The sequence below is a fragment of the Schistocerca piceifrons genome, chromosome X, assembly GCF_021461385.2.
Source record: "Schistocerca piceifrons isolate TAMUIC-IGC-003096 chromosome X, iqSchPice1.1, whole genome shotgun sequence".
Taxonomy (NCBI): Eukaryota; Metazoa; Arthropoda; class Insecta; order Orthoptera; family Acrididae; genus Schistocerca; species Schistocerca piceifrons.
This window is the reverse complement of record NC_060149.1, coordinates 667,170,198-667,184,220: the sequence shown is the minus strand read 5'-3', so window position 1 is coordinate 667,184,220 and position 14,023 is coordinate 667,170,198. Positions and strand designations below refer to the sequence as shown.

The 14,023-nt window shown below is 39.0% G+C and overlaps 1 protein-coding gene across 2 annotated transcripts in view; it reads right to left on the bottom strand.

Annotated features, from left to right (window-relative positions):
- LOC124721878 (serine/threonine-protein kinase Pak) overlaps window positions 1-1,826 on the bottom strand; it is a 134,638-nt gene extending 132,812 nt beyond the window's left edge. Inside the window, exon 1 of one of the 2 annotated variants that reach the window (XM_047247025.1) lies at window positions 1,767-1,826. The gene's annotated coding sequence lies outside the window, so the exon portion shown is untranslated. Of the gene's footprint in view, window positions 1-1,636 lie in introns of both variants that reach the window. The other variant, XM_047247024.1, reaches the window with a different exon arrangement.
- Between the last annotated feature and the right edge of the window lie 12,197 nt (window positions 1,827-14,023).

Below are 14,023 nucleotides of genomic sequence, written 5' to 3'. Positions count from 1 at the left end.
AACTATAATTCTTGTTCTGAGCAGCAATCTAGGAATAGAAGCAGGATATTTTGTAGAAGTTATTCTGTTTGTTATTGTTAAATGGTCCATACTCTTCTGGCCATATAGATGGCACAAATCAAGAACATTTTGCAAATAACTAAGTAGCATTGCCTTACAAGGATAAAATGGAAAATACTGCATATGAATGAAATGTGAAGCTGTGTACACTGAAGACACAACACTCATAAGAAGGAAGGAACTTCTTCCAAAGTTGGAAAACAATAAACAGAAATTTTCATTTGACTGGTGTGAAAACTGCAGTACAATAAACAAATGTCCATGTCTGTGTTTATTTGCAGTAACAGACCAAGTTAGGCTCATTTCACAATTTTCTCAAACTATAATCCCTGAAGGAACATTACTGTAATATGTAATTTATTTTTAATACAGTTAATAATGTTTAGTTACACAGCAGCAGTTGTTAAGATGTCACAATGTCTAGAACTAAAAGCTTTAGAAACAAGTTAAGCATCTAAAAAGAAAAACCAACCATTTAGGGTAAATGAATGAGGAAATAGCACCAAGGTCATAATTGTGTCCCATCTGTATGAAACAACTTTTTTGTTAACAATAATTTGCTTTAAGTATAGCTGATTGAGGTGGAGTCAAGTTATTCAGCATCGGTATCAAATGTACAGCCATTTGTTACAGTGACAAAAGAATTTTATAATATAAACTACAGTAACAACTTTATACTGCAAGAATAGCTCGATTAGACATCACTGTAGTCTCTCTTTACAGATGCTCAGCAGTCCCGCTGAAAAAGTGCATTATAATTTCACAACGTTTCCGTGTCACCCCATCAGCAAATAATGTCATTTTGACGCCCCCATAAACAAACAGTTGGACATTAGTAAACAATTTTATTTTACTTTGTGGTATTTTTAATATAAAATGTTAAGGCTTCAAGGGCTTCCCCTAGTATCTTCTAGCTCCATATACCAAATATTTAACATTTCGACTCTCTCCACGCAATATATAAACATCCACAATTCACTGTCTGAATGAATTTTTGGTCTTCAGCTGATTGGTTAATATATTTTTGTTTTAATTACATCTACGACCCGTTTTTTTTTTTTTTTTTTTATCACTGCTACAAACTGTTGTCCGTAATGAATTAACAGATCACCACCAAACTTCAAATTTACTCGATAGTAGCAAAGTTGTCATACAGCAAATGTGTATCGATTTAGAAACACGTCACAATTTCTCAGTAAGACGTAACCAGACATTTATAGCACACTTGAAACAGATCACCAATTAAACTAAAATGGTTTCGTCTCAGTTAACAGCCATGGAGCGACAATACTAGGAATTGCACGCATAAGATTATGCAACCCAGACATGTCTGCAAAATGCACACAAAAAGGGTGAACAATAATTGTTCCAACGGCTTACAAATAACACGTTTATAAATTGCCAACTGCAGTTCATTTAATTATATTAGCGGCCACGTGAGTTACACTCTGCCTTGCACCATTATTCTCCATCTGAAGTCTTTTTATCCATCCTACGAATACGCGAAGCATCTTGCACTTTCGTTTACAAATTTGGGACTTCGAAAAGAATGAAGCCAATAAATGACGTTTCTTACCAGCATCTAGCAGGCAGCTTATGGCACCAGTAAACTTAACACATCCGAAACGAGTCACTTCGCCTGTGAACTTAAGATATTAAACTTCTAAACCCTGAGATGCAGTACGCCATTAAAATTTTTCACTTACTCGATGTAAATATCACAAACCACAATCACGACCACTCCCACATAGCTCCACACAATACCAATAACCAAAGTTTATAGATTCAAAAGATATAATTCACTTCTAACGAACAACAGGTGGCTTTCCAATGTGTGAACGTCAACAAGTACATATCGCAAGTTTTAGAAATGGAAGTATTCCTTGATACCTCCGTACTATGAAACTACGTAAATTTGGCACAAAGCATTCAAGGCAATATTAGTTAGACATTATAAACTGAACTATCGTGAGCACTGTGTCATCGCCTTTAAAGCGAATGCTAACTTTATAACCACATAAAAATGTAAAGTCACAGCAATGTTCATCAACATTTGATTAGTCTTTATTCTTCATAACAAAATATATTGAATATGTAGTGGCAAATTCCGCGCGACTGCTACGGTCGCAGGTTCGAATCCTGCCTCGGGCACGAATGTGTGTGATATCCTTAGGTTACTTAGGTTTAAGTAGTTTTAAGTTCTTGGGGGCTGATGACCTCCGCAGTTAAGTCCCTCCGCAATTAAGAGCCATTTGAACAATTTTTTGTAGTGACAATTTTCATTACACCGCAGTTTCAAATTTCTAAAACAACTTATCAATAAAATTTCACGTAATTACATTTCGCTGCTTTCGTTCATACTGATCCTGTTCACTCAGTTTCCGTCAATAATAATACTAATGTCACCGTCATTCAACAAATTTATTGGTATGGTGGCCAATAAGGACACACTATTGTGCCAAGTATCAGCAGAAGATATTTCAACTTTTAAAGAATAGTGAATGTATTAGTGAGTTAAGCTTAAAATATCCCAATGTTTGCTGCACTATTCACAGTGGATATCAGCTAAAGAGAACAGAATGTGATATAATAGTCAAAGAGTAACTTATAAAGTTCTTTTTTTATTTTTGGCTGAATCACTTTTTTATTTTACAATCATAATCGGTTTCGACATTTTTCAACGCATGAACACCTGTTCATCTAATGCCGCTCATAGCATCTGAAAATGGCCTTCGAAGACCGAAACTGTTTATGATTCTATCATAAAAATGTTTATATTCTTTGTCTGAGTTTATGGAACATCATAATAAGTAAACCTTATTTACCAAGTTTCACTAATTGTCTACTCATAATATAGTTTACTTTGTGCTTATCATGTCATCTCACTTAATAACTGTTATTATCACATGTAGAAGCAATGTAGTACTCCAACCTTCATTCTTATGTATTTTTATTATCTCAACAATGTAGTCAAAATGACTACTGTATTGTAAACTAACTAGGTTTACCACTGTCCTATATCACATGTACAAACAATGTACGAAACTGATTCTCAGGCCAATAAATAAATTGGTTCAAAAATTAAAAAATAATACCTTGTGTTAAGTCAATCGTTATCTCTGCAAGCACAATGTCGTTTGTTCCAGAGAGTGATTTGTTCACACTAGACTGAATTCCGACGCGAATGACTGACTGTTTGATTATTATTTGGTCCCATTTGATTACATTATGTACAGGGTGTGTACTTGTACTGTAGGACAATTCAACTTAACTCAATACCTTAAAATATTTAGCCTACATATTACAATACAAAACATCAAACTGGCAATAATGATAGTAACGTTGCATACATTTTTCTCTCGATTAATATTTAGATCTTAAAGTTATTCACATACTATAATGTATTCAAGGGACCATATGTACATATGTACAAGTAATAGTAGAAATCCCCATTCTTTATACATATACTTCTCCACACTATAAAATCCTTTTCAATTTAACAGCCCTTTAGAAGTTCCCGGAATATATTTTCACTAAAATTGTACTGTAGACTCAATCAATGTAATGTTACATAGCCCAACAACGAACAGTGAAAGCGAAGTTAAGAGATATCATGCATGATACAGAAAGTCGAAATATAGTATCAGAATTAAGGAACTAGCATTGATAAAATATATTAATGGCTACATGCATAATGTATATTCTTCACTAAGTTTGCATAGCAAACAATGCAGATGTCAAAGAATAGGAAAAGTGTTGTCCAAATGTTTTCAAATACCGATATTTATTTGCTAACAAAAATAAGTACATACAAAGATATCAAATAATATTTAGAAGACAATAGATAGAGCCTCTTCACCTAAGTCAATTTTTTTCTTTCTGTGTACCAGATACTGTCACAAATAACTGTGTTTTCGGCAATCAGCACAACTAACTTTCTCACTTTTAGAAAAAGGTTACTTTATGTTAAACGTTCCATCAATTTGTCATCCTGCTTAGTCAAAGGGAAGGTTTGTCCTTTGCCCATAAGCCGTAAAACCCAAGTCATTTTTCACTTGGAGATATCTGGGCTCTTCTGTGAAAGAACTCTCATAGGAAGAATATACAAATACTCATCAAATTTTCACAATGCGTCATGAAAAAAGGAAACAATCGAATAAAGATTAGGAAGACGTAAAAGCACAAAACCAATATACGTCTATTATATCCACTAATGAGGGCGCACAGTGAGAATAGGTTACTTGAAGACAATAAAAGCATCACCCCATATATGTTAATGTAAAAAATTTCTTGCCAATAAACCTTGTCGTCGACATACTGTTCTGTTCCATTCTTTTGATGGCCTGTGTACATCGCCATTTGAAATGCATTGAGGTATGTTTGTTATATAAAAAAGTGATCATTTTCATCTACTCCAAACACTGAGATTTGTATACCTACAGTAAGTAGCTTTTTATACTCTATACATATATGCAACCACAGAAAAATTATTTAAGATGCTTTGGTAATGCTACAGGCCATTAATCCTAGAATTACTTCAGTTTCATTTTTTGTTCTTATGTCTCTAAAACCCATTCATACTGTTTTATTTTTATTTACCACAACAAAATTGTCTCTAAACCATTTCCTCTCTTCTACTGTTCTTCTGTTATTTATCATTGTGTCCTTAAGAAAAGGTAGAATCATCTATGAACAACACTGGCTATATTGGTGACAAGCGAAGTGGAAATTCATCTATAGAAGTGAAGAATCGTAGAGCATCTAACACAGAACCTTGAGGTACTCTTCAAATAACTCTACAATATCCTAAAATACATGTTCTGCTTTGAGGACACTTGTTCTGTACTCGTATGTGAAGTACTGGTTCAAGCAGATGTTTCTTTAATGTTATTTATGCAAGAAAATGACAGAGCCGTCTTCTGTAGCCAGTGTAATATCTTTATGTGTCTATGAACTACACTTCCCAATGCTATGATGCAGTGTGAGAAGTGTGGATAGATTAGGCCACAGTATGATGATAGAGAGAAAAATTCTGTGCCTGTTATCGGAATATATTATTTTTTACATTAAAGTTGCACTTATTTTTAGATGTGACCCCTATTAGGTCAATGACTTAGCCTAATATTTTTTCAGTGAGTGCACCTCGGAAGAGCAATTGTGAATGGCTTGCAAAATATCCATATACTGACGTCATAATCTTTCCATTAGACTCAAAACGTTTTCGAGAAACCATTTTTTTTTGTATGGAAATAGATCAGGTAGATTTTCCAACAATTTATACTTCAGATAGGTCTGTTTTCCAATTGTAAAGGCACCCTAGTGGAAAGGCACGTGGTCCTGAAAAAAATAAAGTTTTTTATTATTAAAATTTTTCTAGGTGTTTGCCATTCCGTCTTGATCTTGTAAAATACTAGAATACTAAAATAAATGACGAACCTGCTCCGCTGCAGCAATCCTAAGGTAGCAGATTATTCAGCTGAGGGAAGGATGCTTCAATATATTGCCTATCTAATGGTGTCATGATAACACTAGTATTTTAGTTGTCCTATAATACCACTGGTCAGGGGTAGAAGAGAGAGAAAGGAAATATGGCAGTCTATTTATGGTCTACACGCATTGGTAATTGGTAGCCCACTGCGAATTGGCTACCACTTTGTGGCAATCGTTTTCTCCTTCTGTTAATTGCAGAAAAACGATGCCTTTCTCCATGTGCTGTTTGCTTAACCAGTCATGGTACTGTTTGGTGAGATGGCTACCATGCAGTTAATTCAGTCTGTCGTAATAGAATCGCTGAAAACCGCCGGCCGGGGTGGCCGAGCGGTTCTAGACATTTCAGTCTGGAACCGCGCGACCGCTACGGTCACAGGTTCGTATCCTGCCTCGGGCATGGATGTGTGTAATGTCCTTATGTTAGTTAGGTTTAAGTAGTTCTAAGTTCTAGGGGACTGATGACCTCAGAAGTTAAGTTGCTCAGAGCCATTTGAATCATTTTTGCTGAAAACAAGGATGTCGGGACCTGGTCGCCACACTGTCTATTGCTATTGTGAGGCTGCTCAGGATTTCATTTGCCGTTCTTATTTTTCGTGTTCCTATCTACGACTGTCCAGCAAATTGTCGACTTCGTTGGATTTTATACGCTACCCAGATTCCCGATGGTACTCCACTAATGGCGATCTGCTATCCAGTCCCAATCGAATACAGCGTTTGTGCTTTGCTCTGTGTGTGCTAATTGTCTTACCAGTATCCCTACTGTAGATGGCACAGCACTTACCATATATGTCGTATTTATCTGTAGTGCTGTGAGCATGGTACCCTTTGTAGACCCTAATAAACTCAGTATGCTTCAGCAACACAGGAAAGTCGGTTTGATGTGTACTCATGATTAAGGCATCTTGCTAATTCGTTCGCTAACGTCTCTGGTGCATAGAAAGTGTGCCACTGAGAACTATTCTTTTATTCCATTTCCTATGTCTTGCTTCCTTTTGAACGTTGTAGCTCTTTGATCAAATCTTCTTGGGTTATCAGGTGCGTTGTGGCATCAGTTGTCATAACATTTGTAGAAGACTCCTATCGGGTATTCTGCACATAATCTTAAAGCAAAATAACCGTTCTTGTTGTTTTACTGTCCTAGCTTGGAATCTGTTATTCAGTTCTTGCACAGGCCGTTGAAGGCAGTACTATGTTATGGGGACATTTACCTGGGCTTCCATTGGCCTGTGATGTGATTGTAATTGAAGGCACAACAGCGGCTGTGGCTTAAGTGAATTTTATAGCTCAGCACCCGCACCGCTTCATGTTTGATGTCTGCCCCAACATTGATGACATCATCCAAAAGTATAGCTGTACATGTCACAACACCATGCCAATGACAGTAATAATGAATTCATGTTGAAGACTTGGCCACGAAATTTGCCTGATCGGAACCCAATGGAACACACATGGGACACTATTGGTCACACAGAGTGAGGTGACGCAGTAGTTAGCACACTGGACTCGCATTTGGGAGGACTATAGTTCAAATCTGTATCCAGCCATCCAGATTTAGGTTTTTCGTGATTTCCCTAAATCGCTCCAGACAACTGCCGGGATGGTTCCTTTGAAAGGCCACAGCCGATTTCCTTCCTCATTCTTGACACAATCTGAGCTTGTGCTCTGTCTCTAATGACCTCAATGTCGATGAGACATTACACCCAATCTTCCGTTTTGCTGCTGACTACCAACTCAACACCCACAAGCCACCATCCCATAATTTACCAGATTTGCGTGGCATTTGGATAGACATCTGGTGGCACATACCTCTGAAACCTACCAAGGATTTTTCGAACCCATGAACTGAAAAATCACTGTTGTACTCCATTTCAAAGGTGGACCACCACATAATGGTGGTCATTATGTTTTGGATCATTAGTATATACCTATCTATACTCAGAATTTTGTACTTCAGTACATCCTTTACAGCTTGGTATCCAAACTTGTTCCAGATATCATTTCACTGATCATACTATGCACACAAGTACAGAGTCTTCTTTGCAATTCCTGACAAATTATTTTTATTGACAAATCTATTACCTACTTTCATATTAAGAGAAGTTCTTTGTTCCAGTTTTTCTTGAGTTCCTATTTGCTTTGAGTAGATTTTCATATACATACATTATCTTATACGTATATACTGGTATAGGCACATCATTCATATGTAGAAAGAGACACCGTACATTACTAGTAGAAAATTTGAGCATGTTCTAAGATTATTACTACCAATTTTCCACTTTATTTCCACATACTGCTCTTACTTTTTCACAAGCACGTATGTGCTTGTTCTAGTTCGATGTGTCAGACAAGCTAAATGTGTTTAAAAAACCGAGGAGTAGACCACAGGCTTTTCTTTGGGCAATTAACGTTATTTTAATAAGTTACAAACTTCACAATAATGCTAGTAGATATTACAATTGGGTAAGTTGTTAGAAAGTCACAATATTATGATGACTTGGTTAAGGAATTGATACATGGTGAAATGTGGATCTGTGTGCCAAACTTCTGACGTGTATTGTGATTCATCATTGTTGACTTGTAATTAACACATACTAATTGCAAGGAAAATGTATATTTAAGAAGTAGATGAACATGACTTTAACATATTCTAATTGCAAAGTAAATGTATATATAATATATAGATGAACATGAATTTATATTGTGAAACTGAAAGGAAATAACGCTATTTTTCATTTATTTGTGGTAGGGAATGTTACAATTTGTTTTGTAATGTCAAGATATTAGATTCGAATTTTTTTTATTTCGTATACTGAAATTCGAATTATGTAAAGATCAGAAGCCATAGTGTGAAAGTAAAAAATGATCAAACATTTATGTAAATTAAAGAAAATTTTCTAAGTTTAATAGAATTATATTGATAGCTTGTAAACTTTAGAAATTAATATTGTAATGGAAATTTAATTGTATACATTTCTTATTTTGGTGCAGTCATTGCCAAGACTGTACAAAGGAGTTCATAGTAGCAATCACTGAGAAGAGAGCTGGTCAGACGTAAGTGAAATAAGGCATAAGAAAATGTCTCTCATGTTATTTAATGATGATATATATCTCAAAAAAGAGATTGTAGTGATTATTGTATAAAGGAGGTTATTTTTAAATATTATAACCAAGAACATAATGGAACTTGATTTCACTGAATTAAGGCCCAGTGAGAAAACTGTGAAGGTATATAAATACCGAATTTCGCCAGCTCAGTCGGCCAAGTTAAGTACGGTACTTTACGAATTTTATTTTTTTTTCAATTTCAAATTCAACCTATTACATAAAGTGCACTAATCTGTTGAAGGTTGAATAATGTTCTAGTTCTGTCACTAAAACAGTCCAAGAAAGAAGACTTTCCAATATACAAATTCTAAGTAGATGCTGTATTTCATTCAGAATATTTCTCTAAAAATCCTCTCTATTTGGTAAGGTCAAAGTAACAGTAATTTTCTATCAATTGCCAACCATAAGGACTATTAGTAGATGTTGCATGTCATCACACAGCAGTCAAATAATGAAAGATTTTTCCGTCATTTGCAATAACTTCCATGTAACAACCAATTTTCTGACAGTTATTAGTTTTACTATTCCAAGTGGTGCTTATTATGGTTCTATGTATCTTCAGGTCAATTGTGAGTTGAGTGTCAGGTGTCTTAAATGTAAATTCTTTAGTAAAACTGACTACGATAAAAGTGAGTAATTTAAAACATCTTTTAATAATAATGAGAGACAGAAGAAGGATGAAAGCCACTTGTGGCTACAACACTTTAATTCCACCGGATGGTTCTCTTGTGTTATGTGCACACTATGGATACATCATCATCATCAGTGGTGCCCACTGATAGAGCAAGTATGAGTCTAATGTTGAGAGCTGCACATTTTAGAACTCAAGGTGCCATTCTTATTATGTCAGTACTATACCAGTTTCATCAGTAAACACTTCCGGGCTAAGTTGCCGTGGTCGATCTGTAGAACTTCTTCTCCCTGACGTTTCGTTCTCAACTACGGAGAACATCTTCCGAGGTGAGTCAACGACTGGCTGCTAGGAGCTGGGGCCGTCGCTTATATGGATATCGTAGGGGGCGCCACCGCACGTCACGTGGCGTCGATGTGCAGCTATCTCTGGCTATCGTCTGTTCTCTCGATTCCAGTTGATGAAGCTCTCTCCCATATAGCTGATATGTTCCCTACTGATATAGTAGCCTTGTTCCAACACTGTCTATCCTCGACCTATTTTCAGTACAATGGTGAATTTTATGAACAGATCTATGGGGTAGCCATGGGAAGCCCCCTAAGTCCCGCAATTGCGAATTCATTCATGGAATATTTTGAACATCAAGCACTGCAGTCTGCCAAAAAAAGCCCCTCGAAGTGGTATCGGTATGTGGATGATACCTTTGTAATATGGAATCATGAGCAAGAAAGAAGACTTGAATGATTTCCTGGTACACTTAAATAGCATCAACCCAAAGATTAAATTTACTATGGAGATGGAGAAGAATGGACAACTTAACTTCTTGGATGTATCAGTTATCAAACGGGCGGATGGGACCTTAGGCCATAAGGTCTACAGGAAAGGTACACATACTGATCGCTACCTTCATAAGAACTCAAACCACCACCCTAGGCAAAAGAGGGGGGGTCATAAAAACACTAGTGGATAGGGCCAATAATATTTGTGAACCAGGCTACTTACAAGAAGAACTAAATCATTTACAAATGGCCTTTGCGAAAAATGGTTATACGAAAAACGAGATTAACCGAGCACTTCACCCAAATAGAAAAATGCCTAAAAATAGGAGACAGCAACAACCATCAGCTGGAAAAGTATTTCTTCTGTTCATTCATAATATCATGGATCGCATTGGGAAAGTACTAACCAAGTTTCAGGTAGAGACCATTTTTAGACCTACTAAGAAAATTAGTGAATGCCTAAGATCAACAAAAGATGCTCGTCACCCCCTAGCCACCCCAGGGGTATATAAAATTCCGTGTAGATGTGGCACGGTTTACATAGGAACCACAAAAAGAAGCATCAATACACGGTTGACGGAGCACAAAAGAAACTGTCGCTTAGGACATATCGACAAATCGGCAGTAGCGGAACATGTTTTTAAGGATGGAGATCACGAAATAAAATTTGGTGAAACAAGCGTGCTAGCAAGGACGTCGCACTATTATACACGTATGTATAGAGAGGCAATTGAAATCCACAAACATCAATACAATTTTAATCGTAAAGAAGAAGGATTAAAATTGGATAAGATATGGCGGTCGATGTTGCATCAATCACATGGCAATCGATTGCCTGCAATCGAGAGAACAGACGATAGCCAGAGATAGCTGCACATCGACGCCACGTGACGTGTGGTGGCGCCCCCTACGATATCCATATAAGCGGCGGCCCCAGCAGGAATCGCCTCAGGAGACAATGGCAGCGCACCAGGCGTCTGTACTTCAAACGGCACATTAACAGACTACAGGGCATCATACACGATAAAATACAAACACATAGAACACAACAGTGGAATCAAAAACTCGATGGGCTGGACACCGTACGACCTGGCGTGTGGCAACTAGCCCGACACTTCACCAGGGAGAAAATATACACCCCAACGCTTCAAGGGCCTGACGGACCTGCATACTCACCGGAAGAGAAAGCAGAACTAATGGCTTGAACACTCGCAGCGTCACTCACACCGAACCTGGTACCATCAGATCCAGTGTTCACACTTGCTACTGACCAAGAGGTTACACGCATTCTAGCCCAACCATCGCGCGACGACATTCGACATGCTAGCACAGCCAAAGTCTCCTGGGCTATAATGCATTCCGCTGCTAGGAAAGCCCCTGGTCATGATGGCATTCAAAACCGTGTCCTCCAGGAGTTCACGGATAAAGCAACTGAGTACCTAACACACATAACGAATGCCATACTAAAACACCAACACTTCCCCGCCTTTTGGAAGATGGCCAAGGTCCTGATGTTCAGGAAGCCGGGGAAAGACCACAGCCTCCTACAAAATTACCGACCCATCAGCCTTCTGAGCTCGCTCAGTAAGATTGTTGAGAAGGTGATTCTCAAACGCATCACTAGGCACTGCATAACAAATGACATCCTGAGACCGGAGCAATTCAGCTTCAGGAATCACCACTCCACAACACAACAACTCCTATGGGTCATTGAACATATAACACATGGCTTCAACATAAACAAAGCTACAGGGGCAGTGTTCCTGGACATCGAAAAGGCTTTCGACCGTCTATGGCACAACAGCCTCATCCACAAACTCAGCGACGCGGGATTCCCCGATGGGCTGCTGTGTCTAATACACTCATACCTCACAGACAGGAGTTTCAACACTGACGTGCAGGGAAAACAATCAACACGACATGGTATACACGCGAGAGTACCCCAGGGAAGCATCCTAGGGCCCCTACTGTTTAACCTCTACATAAACGATCTCCCAACCACACACAACACAATGATGGCAATCTACGCGGATGACACAGCCATCCTTGCGCAAGATTGGAAACCATCAAACATTACGTCACGCCTACAGACTACACTCAGAGTGGCCGAGCCTTTGTTGGAGAAATGGCGTGTTAGAGTAAACGTCGACAAGTGTGAGGCCGTTCTGTTCACTAGAAGACCGAAGCAACTGCGCAAACACCGCTACTGCAGACCAATAACTCTACATGCACGTCCAATACGTTTCCGCGAGAAAGTCAAATACCTCGGTGTCTGGCTGGACCGGAAATTACTCTGGGGGGATCACATACAACACATGACCAACCGAGCTAGCGCGAGGCTCAAACAGCTCTATCTTATGCTCAACAGGTGTAGCACACTGAACAGAAGGGTGTCGAGGTCCATGTACATGACACTTATCCGACCCCTGATGACGTACGCAGCTCCTGTCTGGGGATACACTGCGCCTACACGCCTGCATCGTCTGCAGCTAATACAAAACAAAGTACTCAAAATCATAAGCAATGCTCCACGATACACACGCATCGCGGACCTTCACCGGGAATACCGACTTGAGACTCTCACGGAGGTAATCCACAAACTCACCACAAGACTATACAGAAACTCCAGACATTCGCAGAACCCGTTTATTCTGAATCTAGGGAACTACGACCACAACCATAGATGGAAACATAAAAGACCAAAAGACATACTTGTAAGGACATAACATCTATGGCCAAGCATACGCAAACATAACGGCACAGGCGAGCCCCTGTTAATCAGACGCCATTACTGGATATCCAGCTGAAATACACTGTCGAATAACTGGCACCACACAGGGAAGCCGTACCGTACACTGCATGCAAACAAGCTCCACACATCCCCCACACAGTGAGATGATCTATGGCCGATCTCCCACTACTGTATAACGATCTTGATTGTTCCAGGAATGTAGCAGCTGCAGCAACTGGGACACATCGCCATCGCTTGTCATGGTAATGATGCATGATACCTATACTAACAAATCCAACCTTGCATGAGCTATCGCAGCTAGTAAGCCACTACTGCTCTTACTACCCATCCCACTGTCGCAGAGGTTTTTTCTCCCACGGCACAAGCCATGGCACTTTTTTCCCTCTGCTCTTCAAATCGCTACCCTCACTCGCGTTTCGTCCACTATCTATCACCTGATGGACCGTGTTAATGCGTAGCCTTACCCAGACGCACGGACAACATCACAGCCCAGCATCCTGTGATCCACTTACTAGACAACTAACATGTTTACGGAGGTGACAGTAGAACTTTTGGTTTGGTCACCACCTTGGTGCGGGCGTGGAGGGGCCCCATCTCTCTTTTTTCCTAGCAGCCAGTCGTTGACTCACCTCGGAAGATGTTCTCCGTAGTTGAGAACGAAACGTCAGGGAGAAGAAGTTCTACAGATCGAACACGGAAACTTAGCCCGGAAGTGTTTACTGATGAAGACGCCGGCCGTGAAAGCCTACATGGAATGATATACCAGTTTCCTTCCATCCCACTACAGTTCAACGGGTATGACAAGTCTCAGAACAGTGGTGCTGTGGTTGCTTCCAATTTGTCGACTCATTGCCTCTTACTAAAGATTACAGGAGTGTGAGGCTAATCATCCCATGGCTCCTCCCTTTCATGGTCAAATACTGATGACAAAACCAGGCAATGTGTTGCACTGGCTGAGGCATAGGACTCACATTCGTTGAAGTGGAATCCAAACCTCTGTTAAGCTTTTCTATGGATCTCCTAAATCGATTAAGATGAACATATAGATAGCTCCTTAGAAGGACACATCGAATTTCCATCCCTACATCATATTCCAGCTTGAGCTTTGTCTCTAACGCACTCATGTTCAAAGGGAAGATAAAACTTAATCTTCCCTTTTCATTTTCCTTCAGCGTATATATTAGTCCAGCTACATGACATAGAGGA